Source organism: Capsicum annuum, chromosome 12 (genome assembly GCF_002878395.1).
Source record: "Capsicum annuum cultivar UCD-10X-F1 chromosome 12, UCD10Xv1.1, whole genome shotgun sequence".
In the NCBI taxonomy this organism is placed as follows: Eukaryota; Viridiplantae; Streptophyta; class Magnoliopsida; order Solanales; family Solanaceae; genus Capsicum; species Capsicum annuum.
The window spans coordinates 192,479,054-192,498,697 of NC_061122.1; the positions used below are offsets into that span (position 1 = coordinate 192,479,054).

Consider the following 19,644-nt stretch of genomic DNA (forward strand, 5'->3'; position numbering starts at 1 on the left):
GAAAACATTGTTGAATTGGACCTCCCCTCCACTCATGACTCATTGCCCGTCGTATAATAGTAACTTAAAGCCTATCATGTCAAGAAGTAAAATAATGGTAGCCCTAGAACAGTCAACAGAAGAGTCAAAGAGTTCAAGAATCAAAGAAGCCTAATCTAGAGGAAATCGAGGTGGTTAAATAGGAAGGTGATGACTCCATTGGACATTTGATCCTTTGTTCTATCAAGACAAACGCAATGCAAACATCATGTCATCCATATAAGTACTTATTTATGTCCTCGTAAGATGGATAAAAGTATTTTTAGGGCTATTATAAGTTTATGCACAAACTAAGTTTGACCTGAATTCCCAAGAACGGGAGATGAAGGTGGCCTATGTCAGCTTCGGTCAACCCCTTAGGAAAATTTATCCTTTCCTTCTATGTATGAACTATGTGATGACCTAAATTCTCAAGAATGAGATATTATGTCGGCTTCGGTCAACCCATTAGATTTTCTATATATCCTTAGCGTAGTCTTGAACTACGTTTGACCTGATTCCTACTTCAATGGGATACGTAGGCACCCCAATGGCTCGGTCATATAACCCCAGGAAATGGTAACTGGGGTAGAATTTTCGAGAAGGAATCTCAAAAATTTACAAGAAAAGATCAACATCTAACAAAGAGAATGAAGATCATGAAAGACTTCATATCCACTCGAGATGATATCATCTCACACTACTTTAAACTGGGGCAGAAATTTTAAGGAGGTCCTCAAAATTTCCACTAATATATTGAAATATATTTCAAATTCCCCAGCACTAGAGGTTGAAGTTGAGATTTGAGAATCACAACCTGTGATAAAGTCTAAGAAGATTGAATATTTGCCAATGATAAAACTTCTGATAGAGAGCCTCGACAATGTTGAATCCCTAGCAATCCTCCGTTAAATGTCAGACATTGTCAGAATCAACAGAAATATGGTCGTTGAGCTAGCACATGACATGACTGGCAGAGATTTTCTAAAGTTCTGCAGGAGTTTCCATAACTATTTTCTAAAAATTAAGACTACTTTCAAAAATTTATATAAATCTTTTACTTAGTGATTGCCCAGACATCAATTAGGATGGGGAGTCAGGGGTGGAAGTCCTAACACGACTGAGTACCCAAAAGATAGTGCGGAGCAAATGAAGAATCAAAGAAAGTCAACACAGAGTACCTTCACTCAAACTAATCATTTTTCTATGGATGCAGGGACCAATACATAAAAATGAGAGTCTCTTTCAAAAATCCACGAGTAAATTGGGAGCCACACCAGAGCACTAATGCTCAAGGGCGGTATTTCTGGGTAGCCCTAAAAACGGGTTTAATACCCATTTATTAAGTACCTTTTAAATTGTCCATCTCATTTCTTGAGATCATGGAGGACAAACAAAAGTGTTGTGCCTTCTTTAAAAATATTGTATTTAAAATTTTTCTAAAAAAATAGTTGCTAGAAAAAGAAACTTTGTGTCTACTAATCGTCTACCTTGAGTACAAGTACATATAAAAAGCAAGACGCTGACTAATGAACTTAGGGGAAACTGTTTTTAAATTACCGGAAGAACCATTATATATCATTGCCAAGAGAGCCATTACATATCATTATCAAGAGGGCCATTGCATATCATTGCCAAGAGGGCCATTGCATATCATTGTTAAGAGGGCCATTGCATATCATTGCCAAGAGGGCCATTGCATATCATTGCCAAGAGAGCCATTTCATATCATTGCCAAGAGGGCCATTGCATATCATTTCCAAGAGGGCCATTGCATATCATTGCCAAGAGGGCCATTCAATATTTGTGGACATACGAGACATAAATGCTGGTGTCAGGATATCATAAGCATTTTATATCTGTTGACATATAAGACATAAACACTGGCATTGAGGATATCATAAGTATTTTATATTTCTTTACACGCAAGAAATAAACACCGGTGTTAAGGATATCTCATCATTTTATGAATCAGCATCTGAATGCATTAAGAGCACACAATTTGAAGGGACGCCTTCAAGTCGGTGTCTAAAAATGGATGATATATGAGATTTCCTAAAAATTGATAATTTGAGGGTCATGTATAAGTCATATTATTTGAAATAGGATAATGTGAAAGATCACCTATGATTTGATATCTTGTAGGTCATTCATAAGCCGCAACAACATCCTAACTGGATAGTGTGCAAGATCACCCAGAAATTGATAGTATGAAGGTTATTCATAAGTCGCAACTAAATCCTTATCGGAGAATATACGAGATTATCAAATTGATACTTCTAAGGGTTCTTTATAAGCCGCGTCATATCCAAGATTGATTATGTGCAGGATTACCCAAGGACAAACAGTTTGAGAGATATCTATAAGTCATATTTTATCCAAGGTCGGATGATGTACAGGAACATCTGAATGCTAGCGATTAGAAGGATATATGTAATCCATCTCTTATCTAAGGTTGGATAACGTGCAAGATTACCTATAAGCTAGAAATTCAAAGGATATCTGTAAGTCGCCTCATATCCAATATCAAATAATGCGCAAGATTATCCAAAGATTGACAATTTAAGGGAAATTTATAAATCATCGGCTATAACCGAAGAGGTTACCATTCCACATACAACAAGTGATATAGGTAACCAAAAGGGTTGCCACACCAGCATAAGATTACACGGTTGTAGGGATCGTTCTGCATAAAGTATCGTCGGTGTCCAAAAGGGCCACCCCACTTTAAAGACATATTCAACCGACAAATGTCATAATTATACAACAACCAAGAGGGTTGTTGTATTTGTTGTCGCCAGTTATTTCCTTCCAAATAGGTACATAAAGAGATGACTCCGCTTTTTAGGCGACAACTCACGTGGAGATATGGTAAAAGACTACATACCTCTTTCGTAAATTATGTTTAGCACTAACACTTTTTTATTGAAGTATTGTTGAGAGCATCTGAGAGGATGAAAATCTCAAATCAAAAGCACAGGTGTGGACCACTACAGGTAGGACGCAGCACAACGTGGAACTCTTTCTTAGTAGCAAAATGGGACATAGTCTAGAAAAGGACATCAAACTCTCTGGACGCGAGCTAAAGGATGATCGCCAGCACCATCCAACCACACCCCTGTTAGAAGGAATGTGGGTATTTTTGGATATTCTAAGTCTCAGCTTCCATTCTGGGATATTTCTTAACTCATGCCGAGGGTAACCTTCTCTTTCTTCTAAATTCGAGTGATAGGACTCCTAAAGTGTTGGAAATTATGCCCAGCTAAGTTCTTAGCTATGGGTGTGAAGGATCCCACATTCATGGTTAAGAGGTTACAAGCCTTTTTTCTGAAACTCAATTAACTTGTCACTCATCCCAAGACAAAGATCGTCAGAAATAAAAGACTATCTTTTCTACCGATCGAGTCAAACTACAAGCATTCTGATTCCCTGAAATCTTGAGGATATATAGGCCGGGCTCTATGTAGAAAACTCGACTACATTCCAACCTCCCCCCAAATCCCTTCATTTCCTAGCTTCTCGGTTTTATCACAAACTCTAAAATTGAGATAGGTTGTAAATTTTCTTAAAAATTGTGCTTAAAATCAAGCTTTATGAACTACAAGTGGCCTGAATTCTCATGTAACCTAAGATATGTAGGAAAGCTGATATCGAGGTTCGGCCATAATTCCATCAAACTCGTGTGAAGATTAACTTCTTTTGGATTCGAATTGGTGGTCGGACAAAATTAGGAACGTCAACCTCCATTTGCCCAGGGTTACTTGCATCAACCCTACCCAAAGGGAGAGGGTAGTTGTTAACACCTAATTTGTTCCCTCCGCAATCCAATTTAATTTCAAGTTTCTTCAATTTTAAAATAAAATCACAACAATTATTTTGTTCAAATAAATGTTGGTTTAAATTACTTATTCAATTTAATTTTATCATTTAATTAATGGTTATACATTTTTCGCATTTTTATATATACGAGAGTGTATAAATTTTGTTATTTAAATGAACATTTTTATCAAAATTAGATTTTTATTGATTGAACTTGAAAATTAATTCAAATCGATAAAATCTTGGTTTTAAATATGAATTGCTTCCAAAATATTTTATTTGGAGGAATATTTGTTGGATTTTTATCAAATTAAGAAACTCAAGGTTAATTTGTTACTTGATTCATGCCAGATTACGATTCAATTTAGCGAACGAATTAAATATGACCTCAATTGAAATCAAATTGGCCCAATTGTAATGCAATTGACCAATAGATATTCAATATGGTCATAATTTAAATAAATCTTTTAAATTGTAATTCAATCTAAATTCTCCAAAGTTACCATTTCTTAATTGGGATTATTTTAATCCGATTAAATTTAATTTGAGTTATTCTTAATCCAATTAAACTTAATTATGATTATTATAATCTAATTAAATTTAATTAGGGTTAATTAATAACCCAATTAGATTTAATAGGGGTTATTAAATAACCCAATTTTTAATCCAATTATATAATCAACTAGCACAATAACAATTTTAACCCAACAAAAGCAGCCTAATTGCCCCAACACAATAATTTCAGCCAGCCCAACATCCCCCAGCGGCCTAAATCTCCTAACAATCAGTAGCCCATCTTTTTCTTATTTCTCCAATAAACTACCCCCATCCCAACATAATAATCAAATCAGCCCAATTTCATGTCTTGACCCGGCCCATTCCTATATGTCTTTTCCCCTTTCAGCATAACAGTAACATCTATCAGCAACATCACGACAACAATTGAAACACAATAACCTCTCAACTCAACAACCAAAATCCATCCAAATAGACCTATCTCAACCTAAATTTGACCAAAATCAACTCAAAACCCATGAAATCGATGCAACCTGACCCTTCTCCACGTGTCTCACATAAGTTTGTACAAAGAATTTTTGAGAATCTTCTAGAAAGAGGGTTAGTTGGTTCACCCAATGTCCAAATTCCATAAATCTCGGGTGTGGGGGTCACGATTTCGTACATGTATATCACAATTTCATTGGCTCTTCGGGAAAATTTATTTTCCTTAAATCTTATTGGTCCACCAATTTCAAAATGGGTACATTTTATTGATGAAACCCCAAGCCAAAGGAAAAATTCAAATTTCAAATTCAAGATTTCTCCCATTTTCAAATCCCAAAATTACCCCTAATTAGTCTCCTATATAAGAACCCATTTGGGTCACTGTCGGGGGCTGGAAAAAATTCTAGGGGGCTCAATTTTGGTTCAAATACTTCTAAGAAAATTTTGGGATTCGAAAAGACTGAGAGGGGTTTGAAAAGAGGGGAGTAACCTTATGAGCAAAAGAACAGTCTATTCTTTGAGTAAAAATCTTGTTTTGTGAAATTCGTTTTCTAATCAAAGATTCCAAGTCGAGAAAGATGTTTTCGAGTGGAATTTAATCCCGACAAAGCTCGTGATCCCGTTTTGCTGCTCTGAAATAGGTACTACTTCATTCCGTTAACCTCGATATTTCATCTCTCCTCTTCTCATCATTCTGTAGTTGTTATGGTGTTTTGGTCTTCTATCAAAGGATTAATAATGTGTTGGGATCCATTACTGATAGATGCCTTTGATAGTCATAGGTTTCGCTCATAATAGTTGTCGTTATGTCGATATTTGAATTAATGAATTTGCTGCCACTACTTGGTACTGTTAATTACATGTTCTTCACTATAGCGCCCTAAATCTATTATTCTGATCTATGAATTGTTCTTTCTTTTGATTTATGGTATGTGGTTGGAATGACGTTGTTGATGTCTTTTTATTCATACATGATACTCATTCATCTAGATTTCTTTGGGTCATCTCCTTAGCCTAAAAACTCAACTCCAAGTTGTGGACTTTAGTTTGCTATTTAGCTGAAATCTTAGTAAATATAATCATAGACAAGTTATTTTTGGTTCAAGGTCTTTATTTTAATCTCTATATGAATCATTTTGTTCTTGCTTGAAATGTGTTAGAGCTGATTTTGTCCTTCTTGACTGACAATGTCAATGGAGGAACGAAATAAGTTCGCAGACAAATGGTATATTGTCCAATGACCTCTTTACGATGTATGAAGGTTCTTCTCAATCTGTACAGAAGAGAAAGAGGATGAAATAACCCCATTAATTAGTGATATTTCTTGAAAAGTATCCCTAACCCTTTTCAATATGAGATCAAAGTTGTGGCTTGTTTCCTTTATGTGTTGATTTGAAATAGCCTTGAATTTTATTTTATTTTGCAAAGAAAGTAGAGGGAGATGTCATATTGACATCGGGGATCCTCAAACCCTTTCATTGTGTTTCAAAAATCGAGTCTTTGTAATTCATTAAAAAGTTTTAAATAGGCAAAAGGGATAATCGATAGGATATCGTTGAGTCTTGTAAGGTCGATTACAACCGCTAATTAACCCGACCTTTAGCATAACACAGCTCATATACGTGCCTAAATATTTGTATTTTGTATGCCATTTCTTTTAGTTATTTCTTGAAGGGGAGTGGAATTCATTTGACTAATTGATAGCCATATGATATATATTTGCAGTCCTAGCAAGTGTCATTAGCAATTTAGTAGAATATTGGGTTAGTTTATTTCTTCCTATAGATCTTTAATATTGTTGTGATTTGTATTTTGCAAAATTTTTGTAGAACTTGTTTTAATCCATCTTGTAGTAAATGTCTAGATAGTGATTTTACCTACATATCTTTGATTGTTCCATCATTGGTTTGAATTGTTTGGGGCACGTCATAACTCTATAAACTGCGACTTCTCCTCCAAACTTTTTTTTACAATATGAAGTATTTTGTTTTTCTTGATATCTTTATTCATTAAAATTAGTTCACTTTTTTTTTCACCTGCTAGTGATAACCTTAACTGTGTGAACTTCATCATTTTAAGATACTTTTTTGCCTCTCTGGCTGTAGAATGCAAACTGGGTTCTTTTTCTTTTGAAGTCAAAAAATGTTTTATTTTTCTTTGCATTGCATTTGTGCATTTTATATATGTTTCGGGTGTGCATTGACCTTCTTTATTTCTTCCTTTGCATGAACCCACCTTGGAGTCCAATTGGACTTTTTCTCCTTGTATTTCATAATGGGCTAACATGGCCCACTTTTTTGAATCAAGCCCAAAAGAGAATCCAAAACCGAATCATAGCATACGGATACGAGAAGTCGAAAGAGGAATAGTGGGTCAAAATCCCATCATTGAAGCCGCCAAGGGATTAGAAAGTCTCTTTTCTTTTATTTGTTTATTTATTTATATATTTATTGTTGTCGCTTATTTATTTATTTATTCCTTTATTCATAAATTTGGGCCTCGAAGCGAAAGTTGTTAATTTAATATAGGTACAACAGGTTAGGGGACAAGGCTCGAAATGTAGATTAGGATAGGTGAAATGGGTCGAAAGACCAATTAGACTAGGACAGGTCTCATTGATTTGAGTCCAATAGCCTAAATCCTTTACTTTCTCCTCCCTTTCCCCCTCTTCTTCATGCTTGTTTGCCTTATGTGAATTTTGCGAACCTAGTTAAATCCTTAGCTAAGTCACTAAAAATTGGTTTTGCATAAACATCAAAATATTCCTAAAATAAATTTTTTTTCAATAATTAATCTTTTAGAAGTTAATCAAAGACATTTTCAAACAGTGTGAATAACCACAAGTTAGTGGATGTTTTAGGTGCCTAACACCTTCCTAAAACGTTAATAGGAACCGTTTATCTAGAATCTTCAAACTTAAACGATTTTCCTATTTTGAATCGTCTAAGTACTTTTAAAAGGTTTCTTAATTCCTTTTCAAAATTAAGTGGCGGCTCTCAAATAAGTCAAAATTTCTCCGTAAAACAATATGGAATCAAGAAGACTGGCCAAATATTGTAGGTAGAACTCATTGTTCCAAAATAATTAAAACCATCAGTAGCAAGGCCTAAACAACCATTTTGAGGATCGAAAGCAGATCCAGAGTTATTCCTATCAAATGTCTTCCATGCTTCACCATCCCTTAGATTCCTCATCAACCCATCAGGGTTACTACCTAAATCATGCCATCTTATAAGTTCTGTAGTCTTGCGACACATAAATAAACTTCTCAACCTTGGTTTCAATGGAAAGTAACGCAAAATTTTTGCAGGTTGCTTATTTTTTTTTTAGAATTTCGTTTAGACGTGCCACAATGCTTACATGCTTCCAATTCTAAATTACCTTTCCAGAATAGCATACAATTATTTGGACATGCTAGTATCTTCGTGTAATCAAGACCAAGTGTGGTAATTATTTTTTTGGCCTCATAAAAAGGAGGTATCATTGCATCTTCAAATGCATCTCTCAACAAATCTAGTATCATGGTAATTGCCTTGTCACTTAATCAATAATAGACCTTTATATGATGCAATTTTATTAAGAACTTTAGCTTTGTGTACTTTCTCCCTTCATACAGTGTTTCACTTCTATCTTTAAGAAGATCATTAAAGTCACCAGATTCATCCCTACGTCCCTGATCTGATGTTTCTGTTGAGCCCAATAGTTGAGATGTCCCTGCATAATATGGTTGCTCTGTTTGCTGGCTATACTGTCCAAATGCATCATTAATCATTATTTCTATTGGATTTTCGTGATGAGTCATCTCTTGCATAGCAATTTTATCCCCAAAAGACTTCTCACCATGAATATCCCAAATAACATAATTTTGAGGGAATGACTTACAAATCAAATCGTCATACACCTCTTCTCTAGTTTTCCACTTATGAAAATGACATATAGGACATGGAAATTTAATTGTATCTTCCACAACCACATTCTTAAACACAAAATCAAGAAATTTTCTCAACCCAAACTCATATTCTTCTGAGTTTTGTGGCTTTCTAATCCATGATTTATCCATTAAAAAGTAATAAGAAAATTAACATGGATAGTTCACAGTATACCTCAATAAGAATACCCCAAGTGCAGGACCACCTTTAGATTTTGTTGTACTTGTAATCCACTTCAACAACTTCAAAATTCTCTTTCAAATCAAATTAATTCCAAAAACTAACAAATAAAAAAAAAGAATCCAGGAAGAATCTCACAAAAAATACCACTAAAATTCCCCTAATTGGAGTACCAATAAAATTTTTTTATGAAAAATCCCCAAATTTGTTTAGGGTTAACAGTCGAACCTTCAAGATCGACTGATAAACCGGCGAAGATACACCAGCATCCACAACGATGATTATACCAGTGATGGCAGAGCGACAGCGAGAGGGGCTTTATGGGAATTGGTGAAAAAGTTGAGGTTTGGAAGACTATTGGGGGTATATTGTAATTTAATTAGCTTAGTCTCATTGGTTATTTTGGGAGAAATTATAGATGTTTAGAAAAGAATTACCAAATATTTTCATGTTTTATAGGATAATATTGATACTAACATTAATTATAAAAACTTTAAAGTATTTTGTGACAGTTATTAATTATTATATGATATTTTCTTTTCTTTTGATTATTGGGTTATATAGTAATGGAAGTATATACTTGATAAATTTTCAATTTCTCAACACAGAAAGGTCAAGAATTTTTCTTATATACAGTTCTGAAATTGGAAAATAACATTTAGGAATAGCAATTATATCTTTGAGGTTGTAAATACCTTTTTATTTCCTCTATTCATTTATCTTAAGACAATTTTGGTTCTTATTGATAGTTTCGAGATATGGGCTTTGGAGGTATTATTATATAAATAATTATAACTTAAAAATCAAATTATATTATTAAGTAATACCTTTGAGTTATAAAATAAAAATAAAAATATAGTATAATAGTTCTTGAACATGATTGATTTGATAATATTTAGCTCGATTAATAAAAGATGAATATTTTCATATAGAAATCGTCTAACACAAACATCAATAATATAAAAGTTCTACAGTAAAATATTGATGAAAATATAAATTTAAACAACAAATACATTTAACTTTAGTTTTGATCAACGCACGACTTCTGGAAAACTTGTCTTGGGGATTTTGGTATGGTTTTCTCATTCCATTTTAGTTTGGGTGATTGACCAACTTTTCAAGGCTTGACAAAGTGCCATCATGACCCTTGGTTCCTAGATCGTGATACATAATTGTTAGACCATCGTTTATTGCTAAAAAATATTTCTAGAATAGAGTGACCTACTTTGCTTTTTAAGCTAAATTTTTCCTCGGACTTTCTTTCATATCAATGTGTCAAAAGAAGTGTTTCATTTGTTTGAAAAAATATTTTTATCCTCTAGCTATTATCGTACAAATGACCTAAGCACAACAAATCGAAGAGTATGGGTATCACAACTAACGATATATTATCACTGACAACAACCATTGGCCATAGTACTTTGGGGCTCAAGTAGAGCCTTTTTATTGATTAATGTGTCTCATTTGTAACCTACAAATAATACGTTGCTCACACTTTGTGGGATATTTTGATTCCAACAAGTACAATAGCAACACATTTATATTCCAATTAGTAAATAAAACTGTGCTTCCGGTGAGAGGCATTTAGTTTTATAAATTTAGTCATAAAAAATTTACATATTAATATAAAAATAAATATTTAAAATATATATTATATACTAATACCTTTTTCTTGATCTCAATAAATTGAGAGGAAACATAAACTAAAAGTACTATAATCAAATGTTTAAGAATAAAAATACATTAAGAAAAATTAAAATGTTAATAGACAATCTTTTAATTGGATATGTTGTAACTAGAGGCGGAGCTAGAGGGTATTTGGGGGTTCGGCCGAACCCAGTAGCTTTTACGTAGACCATATATTTATACTATAAAATTCAGAAATAATATAAGAAATATATAGTTGTGAACCCACATACAAACATGGGATGCTGGTACAATGGAGTAAAGTTGAGAGTAAAATATCTTCCACTTGAGAAACGTGGGTTCGAACCCCACTAGAAACTTTTTTTTTTTGTTTTTTCCTCTGCATTCCCTTACTTTAATCTTTAATGCTTTGTGCTTGTCGATTGGAATTACTTTAAAATTTATGAGGTGTCCTTTTTTTCTGATACTAATGTAACATTATATGCATATAGATTAAACTCTTGGTTTTGCCAAAGGCTGAGAAAGATTTAGTGGAATTAATCATAGGTCTATATGTTCGAACCCCACTAGAAACACTAGTATTTTTGTTTTTACTCTACATTCCCTTACTCTAATCTTTAATGCTTTGTGTTTGTCGATTGGAGTTACTTTAAAATTTATGAGGTCTCCTTTTTTCTGATACTAATGTAACATTATATGCACATAGATTAAACTTTTTGTTTTGCCAAAAGGCTGAGAAAGATTTAGTGGAATTAATCATATGCTAGATAGCACAGACTTGGTACTCTATTTGTTCTATCCTTTTAAGATTGTTTAAATAGTGCAACTACTTTAAGTAAGACTTAACACCTTCTATTGTGGACACTAACGACTGCTTTAGTGGAATCAATTCATAGGTACTTTGCATTAGTTACTCAAGTATTATATAACAAACGGTTCGAGCGTGTAATATAAAGCAAATAAATGAATTGATTATTGAGAGTATGTCATTAAATGGATGAATGGGTTAATATTACAAGACAATTATATGTCTGTATTTGCATGATTATAGGAGGTTTCTTCATATTTTGCTCCTACTTGCACTAAATCATGGATTTTGCTTTAAGGCAGGGCAGGATCTGGTGCATTTTTGCATTTTTCACCTTCAAAGAACACTGTAGCTCAGAAGGTAAAAACATATACCATTAGGTCATTTTGAAAGGTAAGTAATTGCTACAAATTCATGAGTAGAAACATTTTGAAGATTAACTGTTTAGTAGGTGTCCACTTATGGTAACCTACTAGGTATGTTGTTGTAACTGCTCAGAATGTTTATCAAGTTCCTAGGAAGAGAAAAAATTTGCAATGACAACAAATATCAGTTGTAGAATAGTCTCATAAGCATCCGAAAGCTCTTCTATTTATGCAACAGTTAAAGTGAGGCAATCTGCCCACCACAACTAGATATATGTTCAGCAGGATCAAATAAAAACTCAAATTTTACTGCATAGACAAATATCCATATAAAAACTGGCATATATGAAGATAAAACACTTCAAGAACTAATAAGAATCAAAAATCCATCAGAATATACCTGTTCCACACGGTGAACATCTCTTCTTTTTGGTTTGTCATAACATGATCAAGAGGACAGTACTTTGCCCCTGTCTCCTGATCATGAATAACAGAATGTCTGTGACTGAAAGTACCTTTCTGATAACACTCAAACTACACTCTTGACTGGGTGTAAGCGATCGTCATCAATATAAAACCCAACTAAGTTGGGGTCGCATCCCACAGGGAATACGGTGTGAACTCAAGTTGTTTGCAATTTAATTAACTGATAGTTTAACATTTCCTAAAATGGGGGTTTTAAGTTTCACAAATGATTGTTTTTCACTTTAATTTTGATGTTTCTAACAAAGATTTTAAGAAATAACCAGAATTATGTTCACTAGGGCTTACGATACATGACAGATGCTAGAGGTGACTCAGGATTCTGATGGTGGTTAGGATAACAAGCTATCTTTATTGATGATATGCTCAAATGTCTCTCGACCCATTTAAGTGTCTAATTTCCTAATCCTCTCAGACCTAGGGAATTTCTGTTCACTGTCCAGATTTTACCTCAGGTTAACCAACCTTTTTATAGCGCTGATTATTAAACGAAGTATTTTTAAGTCCCTGTTGATAATTCACTTCCTACTGTATATGATTTCTTTTTCAAGCAAATCAAAGTAGGTGTGTCTACTGTTTGCAACCAACATACGTTAATTAAAATCTTAGAATTATTAAGAAATCCTAACACCTATTAAATCTTGAGTGTTAGCACATCATCATGACCTAGCCCTAGATCCCATAATTCAGGTTAATGGAGTTTAGCTACTCATGATGCAAGGAATAAGTACACAAATTGAATCCATAAGTGATAAGATTAACTTACAACGATGATGAAAATCAAGAAGCATAACTTGAATTGAACTACGGTACAAAACTCCCAAAATATTTTAACTAGCGAGAGAGAAATATCGTATGTTTTTTGAATAAAGATGAGTCAAAAAATAAATTCCTCCAGAAAACCCTAAAATAAGGTTTTAAATAGTTTAACGTAATTAAGGAAATAAAATCAAAGTTACAACTTTTCCTCGAAATAGATGAAGACATCCGTGATGGTTTATCATGAGTATGACGGCTTATCACGGATTTCGTCAGCTCCTCTGCACTTTTGGCTTTCGCTACCTAAGGCTGACGACGACGATGATGCCTTATCACCAGCCTGACGACATATCATGGATGTCGTCACAAAACTGTCTTCAACTTCCATATTCTGTTTAAGGCTGACGATGCTCCTGACGCCTTATCACCATCCTGACGCCATATCACAAAGTGTCGTCACAACTTCAACTCATGCCAAATCTTTAGTTAAGTCTGACGACAACTGTGATAGCCTATCACAAGGCTGACGATTTGTCACAGGTGTCGTCAGCCATACTTCTCTTCAAATTCCTCCAGATTTCAACTTCTTTGCTTTCATTCTAGTTGGTTTTCTATCCCATCAGCTTAAACTGTAAAATCAGACATAAACAAATCAAAAAACAACAAAAGTTGCTTAAGACTTCACAATTATTCTTTGTTAAAGGTCTTAAATATGTTAGCAATTGGTCACACATCAACACCCTAAACATAAAACAATTTCTTGTCCTCAAGCAACTCAGCCCAACTAAGAGAATACATAGTATATTCAGCAACCAATTTTCTCTTTTAAGCTTAAAACATAGTTACCACCTCCAAGGTCAATCTAATTAAAACCAACTGTGTATGTTATTGAAGAACAATAATGTAACACAAAGGACTCAAGTGATGGCATCAATCTTAGCCACAACAACCATTCATATACCAATGTTGCACTATCTAAACAAGCAAGTAGCTAGCAACAATACCATTGTGCACTCATAACAAAGAAATACCCCTCCTCATATATAATAAACTAAAAATGTAAACGTAGGGATCATCAAAAGACTCTCACTCTCAAAACGAAGTTCCAATCAATTTAATGTCTCCTTGACACTATACTAACCTCTTGGGGTCTCACTTCTTAACCCTTTTTTTTCTTTCTTGATTAAAGCACATTCAATATGGGTGCGGTCTTTTCGACAATCATTTCTTCTTTTTGCACAACTTTTCTTCTTTTCTTCGTTTTGCGCTGCACCCCACTTTTTTTTCTTTGCTTTGATTTTATTCTACCATTCTTCATACTTATTTTTAATCACGCACCCCTATGATAGCTACCCTTAACTTAGGCTATTTGCCTAAGTCAAAGTACACAATGTCCAAGGAGGACCAGGGCCAAAATAGGTTTATTGTGATACAAATGGAAATGTGATAGGTATAATAAAAAGAATAGGCATTTAGGCTCAAAATCGGGATCAAGGAATATCATTCACACATGGAAGGTCATTTAGGCTAAAAGTGGACTAATATCAAAATTGCCTATAATCATTTCCTAACTCCTATCCTACAACCTAGGCAAGACTAATTGGGCAAGTTCTAAATTCAATCATACAAAGGGAACTCAGTACACCTCACACACATATTGCACACAAGTATATCACACATCGCTACTTATCTGGTTTATGCAATTATTTTGCAATGATTATAATATCGCTAGAACTAATTCCAAAATTAAGATGCACAGTGGTTACAAATAGATGTAATTCACACAGTTACCAGATAGATAATTGGAGAGATATTTATCATTCCAAGAAAAATCAACAAAAATATGTCAATTGCCCTAGATACTTATTTTTCCTCCAGTTAACCACAACACACCGCAAAACAAACACAATACGCCTAAACGTACCAGCTCTACTAGGAATAAGACTCCGAGGAAAAGAGGCACGACAACAAAAACCCCAAGAGGACATCAACACCCATAAGTAGTCCCACCCTCAACTTATAATCATGCATTGTCCCCAATGCGTCAAACCAAACAAGAGAGTTAGAAACATACCTATGGCACCATGGGTGCAAAGATATGATGTCAATCACATAATACGAATACAAACAACAAAATACCTTGGGTTGCCTCCCAAGAAATGCCTAATTTAGTGTCGCGACACGACTAGGTTATCTTGACTACTCAGAATTCATCAAGATACCTTAAAAGTTCTTCATACTTTATCCCTCCACTTAGACGATTTGAATTTCACCAACAAATTAGAGTCCATCTTCTTGCCTCGATCATAGGGGGTAGTACAAAAATTAAGAAGTCGAGTAATGGATTGAGCGTGGTAAACCACTCGACCTTAAAGTGAGGTGTGTTTTTTATGTTGCTTGTCTAATGTAAAATCAAGAATATAGGATTCTTGTTCCTCAGTTTCACACTCTTCTACTATTTTAAATGATTCCACAGACAAAATATCATCTAAATATAATGTAGAAAAATGCTTCGAGTGAGGCCTAACTAATTTTACTTCAAAATTTACACTATTTACTACACACTCACTTTTTTCACCGTCTCAATGTCAATCTCAAGATCAAGATGAGAATTGAGTGGTTGTGATTCTTGATTTTTCTCATCAAATTGGCTAATGTCCCCTCATATTATTCTTTGTTTAGCTACTGTAAACATGGTGGGAGTGGTAACTCTTTTAGCTTTGCCCACAGCTGTTCTTGATTCTCTAAGATTCATTTCATCAATTTGTTCGCTTAAATTGTGACATCACATATATCTTCAGTATGATCACTTTGACCACAAGCCAAACACCAAGTTACAGTAAGTAGGACAGTATACACATCATATTAGGAAGGTCCCATCCATGCACTTCCAGGTAAATCTGGATAGCAAGCCTCAAAATATGGTCCCCCATAATAATAACAAGAATCATCACAAGAATTGTCATCACTCAAAAAACCATTTATCTAGGCTGACATCTCAAGAAAGGTGTGAGACAAATAAAAATATAAGAAAATAAAATAAATAAATAAATAAAAATAAACTAGACAAATATTTACAAGTTTGAATTCAAGCAAGTAAACTAAAACTCCAAACCAACTCAATATCCCAAATTGTTCTCTAGAAATGGTGCCCATTTTGATAACGCTCAAACTACACTCTTGAATGGGTGTAAGCGATCATCATAAATATAAAACCCAACTAGGTTGGGGTCAAATCCCACAGGGAATATTGTGTGAACTCAAGTCATTTGTGATTTTATTCACTAATAGTTTAACGTTTCCTAAAATGGGGGTTTAAGTTTCACAAATGATTATTTGTCACTTTAATTTCAATGTTTGCAATCAAGATTTTAAGAAATAACCAAAATTATGTTCACTAGGGCTTACGGTACATGATAGATACTAGAGGTGACTCAAGATTCTCACGATGGTTAGGATAACAAGCTATCTTTATTGATGATATACTCAAATTTCTCTCGACCTACTTAAGCATGTAATTTTCTAATCCTCTCAGACCTAGGGAATTTCTGTTCACTGTCCAGATTTTACCTCAGGTTAACCAACCTTGTTACAACGTTGACTATTAAACGAAGTATTTCTGAGTCCCTGTTGATAATTCACTTCCTACTATATATGATTTCTTTCTCAAGCAAATCAAAGTAGGTGTGTCTACTGTTTGCAACCAACAGATGTTAATTAAAATCTCAGAATTATCAAGAAATCCTAACACCTATTAAATCTTGAGTGTTAGCACATTGTCATGACCTAACCCTAGATCCCATAATTCAGGTTAATGGAGTTTAGCTACTCATGATGTAAGGAATAAGTACACGAATTGAATTCATAAGTAAGAAGATTAACTTACAACGATGATGAAAATCAAGAAGTATAACTTGAACTGAACCACGGTATAAAACTCCTAAAATATTTTAACTAGAGAGAGATAAATATCGTATGTTTTTCGAATAAAGATGAGTCAAAAAATAAATTCCTTCAGAAAACCCTAAAACAAGGTTTTAAATAGTTTAACGTAATTAAGGAAATAAAATCAAAGTTACAGCTTTTCCTCAGAATCGATGATGACGTTCGTGATGGCTTATCATGAGTATGACAGCTTATCACGGATGTCATCAGCTCCTCTATACCTTTGGCTTTCGCTTCCTAAGGCTGAAGATAATGATGACGCCTTATCGCCAGCCTGACGATGTGTCATGGATGTTGTCACAAAACTATCTTCAACTTCCATCTTCTATTTAAGGCTGACGACGCTCCTGATGCCTTATCACCATCTTGACGCCTTATCACAAAGTGTCATCACAACTTTAACTCATGCCAAAACTCTGGTTAAGTCTAACAATAATTGTGATAGCCTATCACAGGGATGACGGCTTATCACAGATGTCATCAGCCACATTTCTCTTCAGATTCCTCTAGATTTCAACTTCTTTGCTTTCATTCTAGTTGGTTCTCTATCCCATCAGCTTAAACTGTAAAATCAGACATAAACAAATCAAAAAATGACAAAAGTTGCTTAATACTTCGCAATTATTCTTGGTTAAAGATCTTAAATATGCTAGCAACAGCTCACACATCACTCTCTCAACATCCTGACCACTCAACCTAACATGATTTCCTTCTGCAAGCAATGTTGTAAAAGCAAGAGCTTCTCTCACTACCCAATCAATGCCTTCCCCTATCTTAATCATTTTTTTACAATCATCAAAAATCCTTTTTACCGGTCTATTTTAGTTTGACAAGCTATTCAAGGTGTGTGGAACAGATATGGTTATTTTGAAGGTCTATTAAAGACGAACAAAAAGTCAATTTAATTAGAGTTAGTGAAGTGCTGTAACTTGACATTACAATCTGAATATCTAATATTAATGAAATGATAAAAATTGCAAAATCTAAACAAGGGCCACAAATTTAGATATCTCATGCCCTATATTATTTTCAACTGGACCTTCTCTGTTGCTCCATTTAATGTCAATATTGAACTCCTGACCAAAACTGCAAGTTCTTTATGTGTTCCATGATATCGTTACATCTTACCTAGTGTTATATCTTCTTTCCTTGAATATAAATATGTGCGGTTGGGAGTTAAAAGTGTCTGAACTATAGGCTATTACAATTTAGTTCTAAGGAGGGAATGATATACGCAGACCTTACCACAACGTTTGTAGGGGATAAGATTCAAAGAGGATAACCCCAAAAATATAAAATCAGTTTTATCAGTAAGCTGGTAACATTCATGATACTGTAGATCAACATATCCTGATGTCCCTTGAGGAGCAGTTGAGACATGAATAGCATCATTCGAGGACAGTCTCGAAAGCCTAAAATCTGTAACTTTGACATGATAATTGTTGTTAAGGAGTATGTTTCTAGTATTCACATCACGCTGTATTATGTCATAAGCATAGAGGTAAGCTAATCCACTTGCAGTTTCTACAATAATATTCATCTGGAGAGGCCATGGAAGAAATCCGTCCTTTGCTCTATCCCCATCAAGTGATCTGCCACTGTTCCATTGGAAATGCATTCATAAATAAAGGAGTAGTTCATGTTTATGCTTTGATGTGAAACCATAAAGAGTTACGAGCTTAGTGCATCGAATTACCCTTGTAGTTCCCTAATAACCTCTTCTCAACAAAGTAATCTTCACAGACTGGAGAGAACTGGAATCTAGTAGCCAATATAAAAGGTAAGTTAAGGAGAATATGTGGATTGTGGAAATTCAAATATTAATTCCTATACACTTTATGAAGGTTCTGTAATAGCATACCTTAGTTATTAAGCCATAGTTAGATCAGTTAGACTTATCCAGCATGCAATTGATGAGTTTTTGACCTTGCTAGGGCCTCTAAATTGAACGTAAAGAATGGAAAAAAACTAAAATTTATCGATAGGTGTACAATAGGAAGAAAAAGAACAGTATAGCTCAATATGAATATTCATGATTTATCGGTTACCTCAAGACTACTCTTTGGTTGAGTAAGGTTAATACAACTCCAAAAGAAACCTAAACAACTACCCATTATATTCATAATGATCGCTAAAGTTACTTTAGGTAATACAAATGCTGGTGAGGAGAAATGGGAGGTTTCTAAAACCACGCCCAAGGCGGAATTTGTATGCCCACCTGCAAGGGAATACAGAAACTATAACATCATTGGCTGCCTATATCAATGGGAAAAATAAGTGGACAGAGAGTGGGAAGGTTCTTTTCTGTTTAAGGCTCTATTTCGCTGGAAGTAACAACTAGTTCAAGATGAAGTACATTTCAAATAATAATTATGTAAACCATTTTCCTAAATTTAGTTGAAATTGTACGAGTTTGTGGAAGAAAATGGTATAGAGAGGCAATCTCTATTCTGCTGGGTACAATTTTTTTGCAACAAATAGCAATTCTTAACTTCAGAAATTAGAAAAAAAATGTAAATCATAACAGGGAATATATTGGCTTCATCCATGAGAAATATGTGTCATTCAGAAGTGATCAAATAGGGTACTGCTTAAATAAGTCTCAGGCTACTAAAATCAAAATAGTAACCTATTATCAATGTGATCTTTTTCATGCTTGACAAGAATTTAACAAAGTAGTATATGTGGG

At 34.2% G+C, this 19,644-nt stretch overlaps 1 pseudogene; it reads right to left on the minus strand.

The window, feature by feature from the left end:
• Positions 1 to 18,573, minus strand: part of LOC124889703 — a 35,204-nt pseudogene extending 16,631 nt beyond the window's left edge.
• Positions 18,574 to 19,644: the final 1,071 nt, after the last annotated feature.